The sequence below is a fragment of the Cervus elaphus genome, chromosome 11, assembly GCF_910594005.1.
Source record: "Cervus elaphus chromosome 11, mCerEla1.1, whole genome shotgun sequence".
Classification (NCBI taxonomy): domain Eukaryota; kingdom Metazoa; phylum Chordata; class Mammalia; order Artiodactyla; family Cervidae; genus Cervus; species Cervus elaphus.
The window spans coordinates 12,358,286-12,375,730 of NC_057825.1; the positions used below are offsets into that span (position 1 = coordinate 12,358,286).

Here is a 17,445-nt window from a genome sequence, read left to right on the forward strand (position 1 = left end):
GGACCACTAGGGAAGTCCCTTGAGAGACGTTTAAACAGAGCAATGAACAGCGGGCAAGGCCATTTCCCATAGTGTCACTGTACTAATCTCTGTATCTCTGTATCGGTGGCCTGTCTTTGCCATCCGTTCCTTCCCTCCCTGAGCATACATAGCACTCCTCAATGGAGTCTATATCTCCACCCACTTGGGTCTGGTTGGGCCTGCGACTACTGTGATCCACTGAACCCAGGGACGATGACGCTGGGCCAGTTGTAGGACTAGCTTTAAGAGCTACTGCTGTGAGAATCTTAAGACGTACAAAGAGGCTGCATATAAGTAGTCCAGTTAACATTTCAGTTGAGCTCCTCAGCTAAGAGCATGAGTACACCATCTTGGATGTTCAGCCCCACTGAACACTTCAGCTGAATTCAGCCCCAGCTGACCTCTGACTGCAACTTCATGAGAGACCCCAAGTGAGAACTGCTCAGTGAAGCCCAGTCAACCTATAGGACCATGAGAGATAATAATTACTATGTTTTATTCCAAGATAGACATTTTAAAACAATAATGCTAGTATCATTCCTAACAAATAAGATTATTGCGAGAAATTCAAGATCTCTTTGTTACTGTTTTTTCCCCTTTATGCTTAGAATATATCTCATTGAAGTTGTATGGTCAAAAGTACTTTCTTTTAAGGTCAATTGGGGTAATTTTTTTTTTTTCCTGTGGGCATGTTATCAACCTCATATAAAGTTATGTTCATGTTTTGGCTTGTTTTTCATTTTAGGGATTATTTAAAAATTTATATGACTTAATGATTTAAATATTTACATAAATTATTTATGGGATTTCAAAGTCAAAGCTATTTAACAAGGCTCATTTAGAGAAGCCTCACTTCCAATCCTTTTCCCTCTACTCTGTTCTTTCTCCCCCATAGAACTCCTTTTAAAGCTTGGTTTCCCAACCTTGGCACCACTATTTTGGGCTATGTTATCCTTTGTTATGGGGGGAAAGAGACCTATTCTGTGTATTGTAAGATATTTAGCATCATCCTTGGATACTCCCCACTAGATGCCAGTTGTTATAAAAACAAACAAAAAAAGCCTCCAGACATTGCTGAATGTCCTAGAAGAGGGGTTGAGGGGATGAGGAAGGAATTACACCTGGTTAAGAATCACTGTTTTAAGGAAAATGATTTCTTGCTGGCTTGAATATTTGACCCCTAGTCTAAAATATCTGCATTTTATGTTAAACCAATCATTTTAGGCAATCCCTTTGGACAAACATGAGCACTAAATTTAGGGCATCAGGAATCACTCATAAAATGGCTGTCCCAGTCATCCAAACTATGCTTATATTATTATGTGTAGGTTATAAGACACATAATTTAGAAACTTCTCTTAGAACTTGTGGACCCTAAAAATGTGTGCACCCAGAGATCCAGACACTGCAGTGCTTTCCCTAGTTTGCAAAGTACTGGCGTTGGGTGATTTCTTAGGACATTCCTGATGTCTGAAAGTAATCTTATCCTAAAAGTCAAGAAACTTGCTTTTCAAACTGGAGTGGACAGCACAGTGATTGAAAACACCAAGTTGAATCCCAGGTCTTTAACTCGTCAGCTCTGTGCTGTAGTACAAGTTACATACCTTCCTGGAGCCTTAAATTAAAATGAAAATGAAAATCTTACTTTATAGGATTGTTGTGAGGATTAAAGACATGATGTGGAGTTCCTTGGCGGCCCCATGGTTAAAGACTCCAGGCTTTCATTGAAAGGAGTGTGGGTTTGAATCCCTAGTTAGGGAACTATGATCCTGAGTGCCAAAAAAAAAAAAAAAAAAAGACATAATGCATGTTAAGTGCATAATGTACTGCCTAGAATATAATAAGTGCTTAATAAATGTTGACTGTTGGTGTAATTACCATCAGGGCTTGGTGGTGGTGTGCCAGGGACTATTCAGAGCCACCTGATAGATGAGGAATATCTTCTAGAGTGAATTTCTTCTTAAAGAGTTGGAAAAATGGGTTTAAAATTTTTTTTGTTTAACTTTTTATTTATTTTTATTTTTGGTCCCATGGGGTCTTCATTGCTTGCACAGGCTTTCTCTAATTGCTGAGAATGGAGGCTACTTTCTAGTTGCAGTGCATGGGCTTCTCATCTCGGTGGCTTCTCTTGTTTCGGAGCAAAGGCTCTAGGCACATGGGTTTCAGTAGTTGCAGCATTCAGGCTCAGTAGTTGTGGTACACACACTTAGTTGCTCCATGGCATGTGGAATCTTCCCGGACCAGGGATCAAACCCACATTCCCAGCACTGGCAGACGGATTCCTATCTACTGTGCCACCAGGGAAGTCCCGGGCTTTGAATTTTTCTTCTAAGGGGAAGTAATTTAAAACAATATTTTCATGCTAAACATGGGAATAAAAGGTGAGATGTGTATGACTTTAAAAGATAAAAGGTGAGACTTCAAAGAAATTTTATGCTTGAGGTGGATGAATTTGGGCTTTATCCTCAGACCTCCTGTGAGAGAACTTTAGTGGAAAGTGTCAGCAGTAGATCTGGGCTGTTTTGCATCTTTAACTGAGAGAAATATCAGGGATGTTAGAAGTCCTTCTGGAAAGTGGGGGCTTTCTGACCTGGAATTCCTGGTATTTTCTTGTCTTTTTTGAGGTTTGTTAGGGCTGGGAAAATTGCTGGGCATACATTCAATAAATATTTAAGTGCCTACTCTATGCCAGGCACTATTCTAAGGCATACAAAGAGAACAAATCAAAGAAACATTCTGCCCACATGAAACCTTCAATCTACTGGTCATTCAATATCAATAACTATCATAGCCTCAACGAGAGAACCGAAATAGGGAACAGGAGGGGCAATAGGTTCAGGGTTTAGGGGAAGAGATCCAGCACTTAAGAACAGTTTCGTAGCTTGCGAGACATCCAAATAGAGATCCTGAATAGGCTGTTGAATGAGAGTCTAGAGCCATAGTTCTCACCTGGAGCTTTTATTTTTAATCTTTTTTTTTTTTTTAAGTTGATATGTTGTATTTTCATTTTTCTTCAGTTCAAGAAATTTTAATGTTTTTTTGCCTCATGGCATATGGGATCTGAGTTCCCTGGCCAGGGATTGAACCTGGGCCCCCTGTGGTGGAAGCGTGGAGTACTAACCACTGGACTGCCAGAGAATTTCCTCACCTGGAGCTTTTAGACATTTGTGGTGGAGTTTTGCTAGTCATAATGGCATTTATCATAGGGCAGTGAAGAATGCTAGACATCCTGCAATGTATGGACAATTAGGCATCATGATTTTTTGAATGTCACACTGGACATTTACGTAGGTGAAAGTCCTGTGTACAATTATCTGAGCCGAACAACTAACTCCCTTTTTCAAACAAAGACAAAGTACATTCTAGCATGATTTTAATATTCCAGGGAGGCAAATACTATGCAAAGTGAATGAAGATTACACCTTATTGTGTTCAGATTCTACCAAGGGTTATTCACCATTTTAGAAAATCGTGTCAGCAACCACAAGTTTGCTGTGATGTTCAAGTCTCCTCCAGTTGGCATCTGAAGCTGTTGGTTTTGGGTCAACAGTTCTCAAACAGCAAGGTGCATGTGATCACCTGGGGATCTTGTTTCTTTTCTTCTCCTTTTTCTTTAAAGAATAGAAGAGACTGTTTGGAAAACAATGGAAAGAACCCAGGAGAGAAGAAGAGGCTAACCACAACAGAGGCACATTAAGGTGTGAAGTTCCTTAGAGGGTAGGTAAGGAGGGCATCCAGGCACAGGGGAAGGACCTGGTCTTGGTGAGAAGAGCTAGTTTTTGTAAAAAGAGGGGGAGGATGAGAGAATGGCTGGAGGTACATGTAGATTTAGAAAGATGATGACACAAAGTTGAGGGATGTCCCATCCCCCTAGGTCCCACCCCCCACTTAGGTCAGACTGGAGACCTTTCTGTTTCCAGCTTCTTTCTGCAGTGGCCTAGGGTGGGGGGAGGGGTGGGGAAACAAAGAATCTGAACACCAGACTAACTTGTACCTCTCAGGGCAAGTACTTTGGAAACCAGGAAATATACTGGAATAAGAGAAAACAGAAACAGACTCACAGACATAGAAAACAAACTTTTGGTTACCAAAGGGGATGGGAGAGGGGAGGGTAAATTAGGAGTATGGGATTAACAGATGCACACTGCCACATATAAAATAGATAAATAACAAGTGTTTACTATACAGCACAGGGAACTATATTTAATATCTTGTAATAAATTATAATAGGAAATAATTTTAAAAAGAATATGAACATATATATAAACTAAATCACTTTTATGTATATATAAAACTAAATTGATATATATATAAAACTAAATCACTTATATATATATATATATAAAACTAAATTGAAAAAGCAAGAGTATTCCAGAAAAACATCTACTTCTGCTTTACTGACTACACCAAAGCCTTTGACTGTGTGGATCACAATAAACTGTGGAAAATTCTTCAAGAGATGGGAATACCAGACCACCTTACCTGCCTCCTGAGAAATCTGTATGCAGGTCAAGAAGCAACAGTTAGAACTGGACATGGAACAACAGACTGGTTTAAAATTGGGAAAGGAATTTATCAAGGCTGTATATTGTCACCCTGCTTATGTAATTTACATGCAGAGTACACCATGGGAAATACCAGACTGGATGAATCACAAGCTAGAATCAAGACTGCCAGGATAAATATCAACAACCTCAGATAATGCAGATGATACCACGCTAATGGCAGAAAGCAAAAAGGAACTAAAGAGCCTTTAGTTGAAGATGAGGGTGAAACAAGAGAGTGAAAAAGCTGGCTTAAAACTCAGCATTCAAAAAACTAAGATCATGGCATCAGATCCCATCACTTCATGGCAAATAGATGGGGAAACAATGGAAACAGTGAGAGACTTTATTTTTGGGGGCTCCAAAATCACTGCAGATGGTGACTTCAGCCATGAAAATTAACAGACGCTTGCTCCTTGGAAGAAAAGCTATGAGCAACCTAGACAGCATATTAAAAAGCAGAGACATTACTTTGCCAACAAAGGTCCATCTAGACAATGGTTTTTCCAGTAGTCATGTATGGATGTGAGAGTTGGACCATAAAGAAAGCTGAGGGCTGAAGAATTGATGCTTTTGAACTGTGGTGTTAGAAGACTCTTGAGAGTCCCTTGGACTGCAAGATCAAACCAGTTAATCCTAAAGGAAATCAGTCGTAAATATTCATTGGAAGGACTGATGCTGAGGCTGAAACTCCAATACTTTGGTCACCTGATGCAGAGAGCTGACTCATTGGAAAAGACCCTGATGCTGGGAAGATTGAAGGCAGGAGAAGGGGATGCCAGAGGATGAGATGGTTGGATGGCATCACCAACTTGATGGACGTGAGTTTGAGCAAGCTCCAGGAGTTGGTGATGGACAGGGAGGTCTGGTGTGCTGCTGTCCATGGCGTCGCAAAGAGTTGGGCACGACTGAGCGACTGAACTGAAAACTAACACAATACTGTAAATCAGTTATACTTAAGTTAAAAAAGATATTGGAGGGAATTTCTTGCTTCCACTGCTGGGGCATGGGTTTGATCCCTGGTCAGGGAATTAAGATCCCACCATGCTGCACCCCCCAGAAAAAGATACTGAAATAAGAGATACTATTGAATACTTAAGGCTGTCCAATCCTATTTAAGAACATTTTTACATTTTACCAAGTACCAAGCATCATACTTAGTGCTTGAGATATATTTCTCATTGGATCCTTATAATAACTGTATTACATATGCAATATTATCATCTCACTTGATAGATAAGTAAGACCCAGGGAGACTGATTTTCCAAGGTCACACAGCTAGTATACCCTGAACCCAGATTTTTTCACTGCAGCTTGTCCCTCTTTCCCCTAGCAGACTCATGGTCTTCCTGAAAAGATCTCATCTCATGTCTTCCCTATCCCACCCAGGTAGAGAGATGACCCTGTCTTCTAGGTGCTTATAGTCCAGGAAGGCAACAGCCAGTGGGGGTGGGGGGGAATTACAGTCTAGTGGTATAAGAATTCATCATTTCATTGGGCTGTTGTGCCAAGTGGAGGGAGTTTAGACAGTGCATTGGAGGCAGCTAAGGAGTTCTGGGGAGAATACATTCTGAGATGGCTGATAAGAACACCAAGGAGTGTTTCAGGAGGATAAATAAAGGTATGGTGGTTGGAGGTGGGAAGAGGGTGTTGAAAATGATTTGGGGCCTAGCACCTGGCTCAGGAGGCTCAGAAGTGCCATACTATGTCAACTACAGTTCTTAAGTTCAATGTGACTGGAGGGTCAAGTTGGCCTGAAGGAGGAGGGGAAGTAAAGGGCATGCAAACTTAAGGTCAGATCACTCAAGTTTTTAAGCTGAGTTAGAGTGTTTACACTTTATTCTGTGAATGAAGCAAAGTGTTAGAATGTTTGGGCCTAGTATGTTTAAAAGGTGGAAGGGCCCCCGATGGGGCTCCTGTGGGAGATCCCTGCTGTACCCCCAGCTCTCCAAGCCTTGGCACTGAGTGGTCAGGTCGTTTCCACTCAAGGCTGGAAACTCCTTTAGGGCAAGGAATTTCCTATCTCATTCACCTATGCATCCCAGCCCCCAGCACAGCACCTGTCATGCAGGAGGTACTCAGGGGCCCAACCTCACTGGCAGAATGCTGGGTGCCAAGAAGGTGCCAGATAATGACTGGTAAAATAAAAAGCAAATCTTCCTTTCTTCCCCAGCACTGCTGGGCCAGGGTTCAGCCAAAGTCTGACCTAACTCTAAGGAGGTCAGAGAAGCCCTGGCCCCAGCTCAGTCCCAGGGAGGTCCCTGAGGGGTGGAAGGAGAGGAGGTTGCTGACTAAAACGCAACTTCTGCTCAGTACTTGCTAGTACCTGTGTGAGAAGAATTCGCACCTATTGTCTTTTCACCTATTGTCTCTTTTTTTCTTTCTTCCATCCCTACAGCAGCTCCTAAATCAGAATTATTGTCCCAGTTTCCCGGACCAGGAAACTGAGGACCAGAGTGGTTCTGTAATTTGGTCAAGGTCACACAGCTGGTTGGTGCTGGCGGGGTGGAGGCTGGGTTTCAACCTCTTAACTAGTCAAAGCTCACTAGCTTCCCCCTCTTCCACCTGGGGCGGCGTTACGGCACCTACTCCATTTGCGTAGCCGCTGGGGTCGGCGGTACCGCGCACTGGGGCGCGGGGCGGGAGAGGCCGGCTCGCCCTAGCGGCGACCGGGAGCCGCTCCCAGATTCGGACGTTACGAAGTTTCCGTGGATTTCGCTCGCCTCCCTTACGTAGCTCGTCCCCGCTCCGCAGCACTTACGCTGCTAGCGCAGCAGAGCTCAGGTGCTGCCGCAGGCGGGGGCCTGCCGCTGGGAGGGAGGCAGGGACGCAGTTTACGTAAGCGTCTCCTCGCAGGTGCATGCGGCCGCCACCAGCGTGTGCTCCTTGCGCGCTCCCAGGTGCGCAGTTGGCGCAGGCGGTGGCGCGGCACGGCGGCGGCGGGCGCTGGCCGGCGCTCTCAGGTGCGGCAGAGCGCGCGTGGAGGGGGCGCGCGACGAGTGAGGGGGCGGGCTTTCCGTTCCCCAGCAGCCGCGGGGCCCGCCCCCTGGCCCGGCCAATGGGCGCGCTCGGCGGCGTCACGTGCTCGCCGCCGCCGCCGAAGCGGAGACCGGAGCCGCGAGCGCCACCAGGGCAGCAGCAGCCGCCGCAGCCGCCGCCGCTGGGCTGAGGAGCCGGAGACGCAGGCTGACGAGGTGGCGGCGGCGGCGGAGCGGGAGCAGGGACCGGGCGCGGGCAGAGCGCGGCGGTGCGGGTAGGCTGCGGCGGAGGGGCAGGCGCCTGCGCGGCGGGCCGTCCCGGGCGGGCGGCGGTTGAGGCGGCGGTTGAGGCGGTTGGCGGTGCCGGCCCGGGCCCCGCATTGTTTGTTGTGCGTCCTTAGCAGCGGCGGCGGCGGTGGCGGCAGCGGCGGCCGGGGCGGAGAGCAGGGAGCAATCCCGGCCCCCGTGGCTCCGGCATTGTGGCCGCCGCCGCCGCCGCCGCAGTTGCGGTGCCCTGGCCGCTTCGGGCAAGGGCAGCGGGCAGTCTTCCTCACCTTCGTGGAGGGTTGGAGTGGGGGGAGGACAGGGTCCCGGCCCCGAGCGGGGAGAGGGCGTGGGCTGTGTGAGGAGACCCGGCGCTGGGGGCTCTGGGTAGGATGGAGGGTGAAGGGCTCGGGGCAGGTGTTGGAGGACGTTGGGGGCAGGGGCTGGGGGAGAGGCTGCGGGGGGCGGCTGGAGGGTGTGGGCAGATTTGGGTGAGAAGGAAGGGTGGAGGGATCTGGCCCACTGGAGGATGAGGCCCTTCGGGCAGGTTCGGGGGACCCATGGGGGCCGGAGCGAGTGGGGGCAGCCTGTGGGGGTTTGGGAGGGTGTGAAGGAGGCTTAGGAAGGGCAGGGGCGAGTGTGATGGGATTGGAAGGAATCGAGGGAGGCAAGGAAGAGGCGGATGTCCCGGCCGGGGCTGCGTGTGAGGGGCACGGAGTGGGGCCAGATAGCAGGAAGACCGTGGACAAAAATGTGAAGGGAAACGTGGAAGAAGGTGTCCGGCTCGGGGCAGTGTGGCAGGGTGAGCGTGGAAAGAGGTTGGGGGGTGGGTGGAAGGAGGGTCTCTGGAGTGATGGGGAGGGAAACGGAGGGTGTTCAGGCAGGAGGAACGGGAGGGTAGGCCCAGAGGCTTCAGGAGACCGGGTGAGGGGTGTGAGGACAGGGTCTGTCCAGGAAGGAGGCAGGAGGGTGCTGAGGCTGGACAGATGGGCCCTGCCAGGGAAGAGCATGTGAGAGGAGAAGCAGGTATCTGATCTGGTGAGGCGCTCAGGGGAGAGGAGTAGAGGGCGGGCGATTGGAGCAGGGCCTGAGTTTGAGGGGTTTGGGAGAGAAGTCCGGACGGTAGTGAAGGGTGGTGGGGACGGAGAGGAGGTGCTGGGGCATTTAGTAGAGATCAGAGTGAGTTCTCCAGGAAGTATGAATGAGGGTGGGGAGTATCAAGAGAGGGGACTTAAGGGTTGGGGAGACCTTGGAGGGGACCAGTGGAGTGGAGTGTGGAGGGCCAGAGGTGTGTGTGAGGGGAGGGAAATGTTCTTGGAGTGGCAGGTGAGGTGTGACGACAGATGGAAGGAAGTGTTTCTAGGGCAGGACCTGTGGAGGGAAGTTGGGGAGAAGGAAGAGAGGGGGTGGGTGGTGCGTGTTGAAGGGAGATGAGTAGAGGGGTGCAGTAGGGGTAGGTTCAAAGTATACAGGTCTGTGTACAGTGTGGGCGGGAGAGAGGCATGGGCTTTGGTGCAAGTAGGTGGGGGGGGGAACAAAGGGAAGGAAAGGGGGATGAGAGGATATTTTTTGGGTAGAGGATGTAGAAAAATGCCTAGGACCCGTAGTAGTGGGGTAAGGAAAGGGTAAGGGGGGTATGTGTGTAGACATGTCTGTGACTAGAAAGGGGTAGGTTGTGTATTGAGTTTGGGGTGGGGGTGGGGGAAGTAGGATGCCCAGGTTTAGAGCAGGAAATGACTATTCAGGCTGGAGAGAATTAGGAAAACTGATTGCTTGAAAGAGTGTGGAAGGAGTGGGTGCTGAAGTGTGAGGAAAGACTGGAAAACTTTGGGTCTTGAGAGACTAAAGGAGCCACCATGTTTTGGGTCAGTGAAAGTATATGGAAGGGCAGAGTGTAGAATTTGGGGATAAAAAAACCTAAAGGGAGAGGATTAAATTATTGCCTTAGAGGAACTGGAGAGTGTGTGACGGTGTGTGTGTGGATCCTGGAATGATGTTAATGGAAAATGGAGGACATTAAGCCCTTTACCAGATATGAAAGTTCATGCTTCTAGGATCAGAGAGATCAGGAAGCCTTGATTTTAGTTCCAGAACCCAGTGAATGGGGATGGGATAAGGGAGAGCTGAGTACAGACTCCCAAGTTGGAGGAGCTGTGGGTGGAATATCATTCTAGCGCATTGACCTGATGAATGGGCAAATAGAGGAGCCATACAGGGTCAAGAGGAGCGCACCTGGCGTGAATAGGAGCAGGACTGCAGCAGGTTCAGGGCAGGCTTCTTTGTGAAGATTCTGCAAGAGAGCAGGGCCCAGCGTGTTTGAGGGCTGTGTATCAGAGGGAGAAAAGGATACCTTGGTGCGGTGTATCAGATACCTTGGTGCTTTCTGGGTAATAGGGGAGTTTTCAGGCATTTGAGTGATGTAATATCTCACCCCATTACTAGAGGCTGACAGAGGTAATGTATTAAATACATCCAGCTTCTAAAAGGGGCAGGAATGGAGCTTTATGACTCTTTCAAGGTGGAGATAACAGACCCTCGGTTGTTTCCCAAATAGAGTAAAATTTATTAATAGAGGCTTTTGGATTTTGTTATTTTAATTTGAGTTGGGGAGTGTGGTGTTAGCTTTATTGAGGAAAGACTTTGGGAGTTATGTGGACATATGAAATAACCTTTAGGTGTTTGAACACAGACTTTTCAGCAGGTCTTGTTCAGTGTTCTGTGGCTTGTGTTAGATTCTTTGGGATTTGGAAGGATTAAGGAAACTGCTTTGAGACTGCCTCAGTAAGCAGTGTTTTCTAGACTCTTGGAAAGCGATTTCCTTTTTGACAGTTGAAGGTTCAGTCTTGTCAGATTTTGCAAAAAAAAAAAAAAAAATTATTTCATCATGTTGCAGATGTAACTTCAGTTATTGCTTTGTGGGCTTCGTGTGGTACCTAGTATGATCTCACATGAAAGGTCCACTTTGGTACCTTGGGAAGCTTTCTGGGTTGATTAGTTTTCTTCTTTTGTCCATTTAGGAAGTATCTAAATTGTTAGTTTGAATAATGCAGCCATTGTGAGTTCAAATAAGTTTGAGTGGAAGTGGGAATCTTGCCTAAACATAATGAGGCTGAACAGAACACCACATTTTAAGTAATCTCTATCTGTAAGTATAAATATTTTAAAAATAAACTGGAAACCAATCATTTTTAAAATCCACATTTGAAGTGTATCATGAAGGCAGCAAAATAATGCTCTAAAGGCATTGCTATAAGATTTTGGTTTTGGAGGGCAAAGTTTTTAAAAATATAAATGCCTTTTATTGAAACTCTTAGCAGTGTTTTGATATTTGATACATGTATTTAATGTAATTATAACGAACATGTTTGACCCCTTTGGCTTCCTGGCAGAGAATTTGTGCAGTAAGGATATAAGATGAATAGAGTGACCTTTGAAAATTCTTTCCCATTTGACTGTTGTTTTCTTTTTGTATTTTTTAAGTCCATTGTGTTGGTTCATTTAATTGATTTGGAGCAAGCAGTTCTTTCTTGTTCAAAATATTCAATTCTGGTTTAGTGTTCCGTTTATATGTATTGTTCCGTGAAGTTCTAAGGTTTGGGATAATTTGTAGGCACTTTAAAATATTATCCTAAGTTTATGAACCAAGGCAAGCAGGTTGTTTAGACTTCGTAGGCTAAATAGTTGGGTCTGGTTTTATTTTCACTGGTGACTTGCTGGACAAGATACTTAATCCCTTTGTGCTTGTTTCTCCTCCAGAAACCTGACTCTATCTACCTCCCAGGAGAATTGAGATGGTTTATATAAAACAAGTTTAAACCTTTCAGGAAGGTTAGCACTATGTAAGTAGGGGTAATAGCTGTTATTTCTTTGACTCTTTATTTCATTTTAGCCTGGTCAAATAATAATTTGGCATTAGGTGGGCTAATTTGTAGTGAGAAACTTGGATAGAGATGAAACTTCTGTGAATATTAGAGATATCTGCAAATTGAAGTTTGTTTGTTCTTTGCTCTACTGTCTACTGATTTTTCCTGGCTCATTTGTGCAGCTAAGTATTGGTGTTGATTTGAATTCTTGAGTCTGAGCAGAAACTTGTGAGAGACATTCTGAGTTCTAAGTATGAATTTCCAGAGACAGAATGTTTTTTATGTCTCAGAGAATTCAGTTTCTAAATCAGAAATAATACATGTAATACATTTCCCTATGGTTTTTTGTAGAAAGTTGATTAATTCTGAGTGACTTGAACAGAAAAATGGAGCTATTGCTTCTAGTGGCATTAAGCCTCTTTTTTCAGATTTATTGCATACTTTTTCCTTTTTCAAGTTTTAGTTAGCAAATAATTACTGTATCTATTTGACATTACTAAGCCCATTGACAGGTTATGCTCTGTTTGTGGGGGAATAATTTTTAAATGCTTTTTAAATGTTTTATTTGGTTTATTAGTTGTAAAAAGCCTCCAGATTTTGGTCCTGATTGGCATTGCAAAAATGTAAATAGTAAGTTGCTTTATTAGGCATTAATTTGCTTGAGCTTGGTAATATGTGAAGCCCTGACAATAGTCTTTTTATGCTAGCTGATTTATTCTTAGTAGTTTACTACCTTTTATAACATTTTGGACACCATTACCCATCTTACTGCTCTTCTGTTTTCATTTGTTTTGCATGGATCCTTTTATTGGAAAATTGCTTGTTTTTAAAAATTTATTCAGCTGTAGAAAAACTGTTTCTGACAGGTAATTATGAGAGGCTTCATAATTCAGTCTAATTTTAGAAAACTGTTTATTGAGAGATGTATGTTAAATTTATATGTCAGTTAAAATAGAAAGGATAAAATGCTGAGACCAGATTAACGGTGAGCTGACTACTTAAATGGTTTGAGCCTGAAAGATTTGCAATTCTTTAACTTTCAGGTCATGCATTAAATAATAAGGTGACCAAAGGACCTGATTTGTCACTTTCGTGCCTTTTATTTCTTGTCTTGAGGGTCCTTTAAGTGTATCATTTTTTTTAAAGTTTATTTTTAATTGGAGGAAAGTTGCTTTACAGTGTTGTATTGGTTTTCTGCCTTATAAGTGTATCATTTTTGAGAATTATGGTATCTATCTCAACAATATGTGTGTTGCAGAGTGAATGAAGCAGCTTTAAATTTTAGTTATTTGGTATTCAAATTCTCTTAACTTCTGATATAACTAACACTATGTAGAACATCTGCTTTCTTTAGTTAACTTTAGCACAACTCGAAAGGGTACAGTTGATTATATCAGTAATAAAATCACAGCTTTGCATTGTGTGACTTCGTGGTTCATTTCCATTTGAAAAGTGAGAATTCTGTAGCAGGTTGTGTGATAAATTCTAAGGCATTTCTGGGTCATGGATAAGATGGAGTTTCTTACTGCACCTGCACATTTTCCTGTTCTTTGCAGTTTTCCAGGTGCTGGGAAACACAATATCCAGTTGGTTAGATCAGCATTTTGTTTATAAATTGAATTTAATAGTTAATACTATGGACATAAAGCAGAAAGTAATTGTCCTAAAGACTATCTAGATTTTTATTTATTTTTTGTGTTGCTTACCTGTTTTGTCCGTTTAAGTCAGCAAACATGTCTTGACTTTAGGCTTAAAGGCATGTTTTGTGCCAGACCTGAGATTTCTTAGTAGGGTAGGGCTCAGTAAAGAACAGATCCTTCTTTACTGTTTTCAGTAAAGAACAGATCCTTCCCTAGATAGACTGGCCCTAAACATGGAAATGGAGTCTGTAACTGTGTTTACCTATGTTCAGTCAGCCTACCTGAAAATCAGTATATTTTAAGACAGCTGGGTAGTGGTGACCTGATGAAGTGTTTTGTTTCTGAAAGTTAAGATGAAGGCAGTTCATTCTTAAGATGTTTATAATTCCAGGTAAATCTCAAACGTTGCATCTAATTATGCAGTGATCAGACTTCTGTAGAGCTTAGGCAATCTACCTTTTAACCTAATAGAATCATGGGATACTGGATAGCTCTTAACCCTGGACAGCTCAGGTTTAGTTAGCAAAGCTATTGAACTGGAGGGGTAAGGTATTGTAGTTTTGGTAATGTAGGTTAGCAGCTGGAGAGAATAAGCATTTGGCACCGTAGGTATGTGTATTTTTGGTTGTTTTTGATGTAAGCTGTAAATAAGCTTATAATGCCAAGGTTTGCGTGGAAGAACAGATACACATACTAGTGATGAGGCTTTTTAAAAGATAGTATTAAAAAAATGAGTATTAACCATGATACTTTCTGATAAGCCAACTTTGGGGTAAATGTGGAATTATACAAAATAGGCTTTTGAAATTGGTCAGCATTATTGTTTAGTAGTACCGTTTATTTTTAGAGTTCAGGGTTCACATACCTGGACTTTGGTCCCTGTGGTAGCTGTGTAAGTGAACAGCAGAGTGTTACATTTAAAGAAATGGAGGAACCAAGAGTTGACCCCAGAGCAGAGAGAGACTTTCAGAACGCTCTGTGAAGCTGTGCATCAAATTCCTGAGAGTCCCCACATTTTGCAAGGAAGGTTGATGGCTGGGCAGATTTGAAACCTGCCTCTTTTAGGGTCTTTTTAAGGTCTACTTGGAGTAATGCTTGTCCTTCTTAGGAAGCACAGGGTCCTAGGATGATGCAGTGGCAGGGAATCTGAGGGAAAAGCTAGACTTGGGTGGACTCTTCTTATAGGTGGGCACAGAGATGACCCTGTGCAAGCTTGGTTGCTGTATTGCGTAGTAGAAGAATGTTTTTGACACAGAAAGACTTGGCCCAGAGATCTGCTTCTGCTGTTTACTAGTCGTAGATCTCTTTTCTCATGTATAAAATTGGAATAAAACCCCTAATTTACAGAGTTATAGTGAGGATTAAAGAAGATAAGAAAATTGTAAGCTCTGAAGCATATGGCATTTTTTTTTGAAGAGAGGATTGAGCAGAAATTAAGGACAGGCTTTGAAGTAATGAGCAGTTTGACTTGGAGGTCCTGGATTTTTATTTTTTATCATGGCATTTTCAGAGGTACATAAAAAGGAACAGTACAGTGAATGTCCATATACCCATCAGCTAACTTCAACAATTCGCAGCAAGTTGCTGCTCTTGTTTCATCCATCCTTCATTCACAGTCACTATTTGTCATTGTTTTTGCTAGAGTATTTACAGCAAATCTTAGGCATCATATTCTTTTGTTCATAAATACTTCAGTGTGTATTTCTAACAGATCAGAACCTTAAAGAGAACCTCACAAACTATTTTAACCCTCTACATTAACAATAATTCCTTATCTAATACTCAGAAAGAGCTGAATTTGAAACAGCTCTACCACTCACCAGCTTTGTGTGTTAATCAAATTACTAGCTCTCTCTGAGCTTCTGGTTCCTTATCTGTAACATAAAGATAATACTTTATGAAGTTATTTTGAACTTAAATGAAATAACATACAAAATGCTTAACATGAAGATTCTCAGTAAATGGCCCAACCTCTCTTCTGAGCCTCCTATGGCATGTGAATTAGAATTAAGGGGTGTCCTCCTCCCTTCTCAAGTATCACAAGGGGTAACGGTACTCTGGAATTACTGCCCACTAGCCTAGTAAAATTTCTCTTCATCGAGCTATCTGTCTCTTCTGGTGAAATTCTGTAACAGTTGAAATCATATCCATTCTTCCTTCCTTCCTGTAGCAACATTATTCTCCTGTCTACTGGCTCATTCCAGTCAGCATATATACACTATTATTTCATTTATTATTTTTCTAAAATGACCTTTTCTTGACCACACTGTCTCTTCTAACTATAACTCAATTCTTCAGCTTCTTGAAAAGGTTGTTTCTGCTCATCTTCAGTTTTCCTGTCCTCTCCTGAACCTACTACAGTGAAACTTTCAACTCCATCCCTGCTGTTGTCACAACCACCACGTTTAATTCTTACTTGACCTATTAGCAGCACTGGGTGCAGTCGATGCCTCCTTCCTTGAAATGCTGTATGCTCTGGTTTCTAGGACACCACACTCTGCTGGTTTTCCTCCTGCCTCCTTGGCTTCTTCTCTGTCTCCTTTGTTGGTTCTTTCTTACCACTCCTACCTCTTAATATTGGACTGTCCTATGGGATCTCTGCTCTTTATTCTCATTCTCTTGGTGATCTCTTTCAACCTCATGGCTTTAAATATGGTATATGTGCCAATAAGTTCCAAATTTTTATCTGAAACTCCAGGTTACTGCGTACTTTGACACTTCCACTTAGATATTTCGTTGGCATCTCATACTGAACTTGTCTTAACCAAATTCCCTATTTCCTCTGCCTCTTTCGTGGTCTTCCACATTTTATTTTAGTAAATAGCAGCTTCCTCTATCTTTCCAGTTTCTCAGGCCAAAACTTGGAGTCATCCTTGCCTCTCTTCCTCTCACACACATCTGACCCACCAGGAAATCTTGCCAGTCCTTTCTTCAAAGTATATCCAGACTCTGAGCAGTTTTCATCAACCCTACTGGTTTAAGTCTACATCACCTCCTCTGAATTACTACAGCGGCCCTTTTTACTCTTGCCCTCTGTTTGCAGTACTCTAGCAAGAATGATTCTTTTTTTTTTTTTTTAAGAATGATTCTTTTAAGAAGCTAAGTCATTTTTGTCTCCTCCTGGTCAGAACCCTCAGGGATTCCGTATCTTTTCTCAGAGTAAAAGGCCAGGTTCTAATAATGCAGTAAGTGATTGGATCCCATCTTTCCTGTCGGACATTTGAACTTTTCTTTTGCTTACTCCATTCTTGCCACAGTCGCTTTCTTGTTCCTCTCACGGGAGGTGCACATTCCTGTCTCCTGTCCTTTGTATTTGCTATTTGCCCTGCTTAGAATGCTGTTTCTCAGATACATGGGTGGCTCCATCTTTTTCAGGTCTTTGTGCCTATCTCCCCTTTCCAGTGAGGCCTTAGTGTGTGTGTACCTGTGTGTGTGCGTGTGCGTGTTCAACTCTTTGCAACGCCCAGGCTATAGCCTGCCAGGCTCCTCTGTCCATGGAATTTTCCAGGCAAGAATACTGGAGTGGGTTGCCATTTTCTACTCCAGGGGATCTTCCTGACTCAGGGATTGTCTCTTGAGTCTCCTGTGTTGGCAGGCAGATTCTTTACCACTGTGCCACCTAGGAAACTAGAGATCTTCTCTTAGCACTCTGTTGAAGTGGCAGTTCATCTGTTTCTGGCCCTCCCTGCCCTCCCTTTCCCACCTTCTTTTTCTCCACACCACTTAAACTGTTTAACTTATGGTATATTTTGCTTGCTTATTTTGTTCATTGCCTTTCCCCCTTCATTAGTGTATATAAGCTCCATAAAAGCAAGGATTAATGTTGTCTTTGTGTTCTGTAGATTCTAAAGCGTCTAGAATAGTGCCCAGCACTAAGTAGGCACTTGAGTATTTGTTCAGTGAACTATTCTTTTATTAGTTATAGTCTGTCACTTGGTAAAGGATGCTATAGTTGGGATTTTGGGTTTTCCCATGGATGCTGTGTACCTTTAAGTTTTTATGATGTATTTCCTGTTTTCTTCATGAATATCTTTTCTTGAGACTGCTAATAGGCTTTATTATTTATTCATTATAATTTTGAGTCCTTGTTATGTACTAGTTGCATTGGGGGATACAAAGATAAAACATTGACCCT

The 17,445-nt window shown here is 43.5% G+C and overlaps 1 protein-coding gene and 1 long non-coding RNA gene across 4 annotated transcripts in view; one reads left to right on the plus strand and one right to left on the minus strand.

Moving 5' to 3' along the window:
* Nucleotides 1–417: 417 nt before the first annotated feature.
* LOC122702812 lies at nucleotides 418–4,548 on the minus strand. Its single transcript, XR_006343341.1, has 3 exons — nucleotides 4,504–4,548; nucleotides 3,479–3,632; nucleotides 418–482 (listed from the first exon to the last, which is right to left on the minus strand). It is a non-coding gene; the product is annotated as an uncharacterized LOC122702812 (long non-coding RNA).
* Nucleotides 4,549–7,659: 3,111 nt separating this feature from the next.
* Nucleotides 7,660–17,445, plus strand: part of LOC122702916 (spermatid perinuclear RNA binding protein) — a 140,048-nt gene continuing 130,262 nt past the window's right edge. For all 3 annotated transcript variants that reach the window (XM_043916909.1, XM_043916907.1, XM_043916908.1), the window contains exon 1: nucleotides 7,660–7,818. The gene's annotated coding sequence lies outside the window, so the exon portion shown is untranslated. The remainder of the gene's footprint in view (nucleotides 7,819–17,445) is intronic.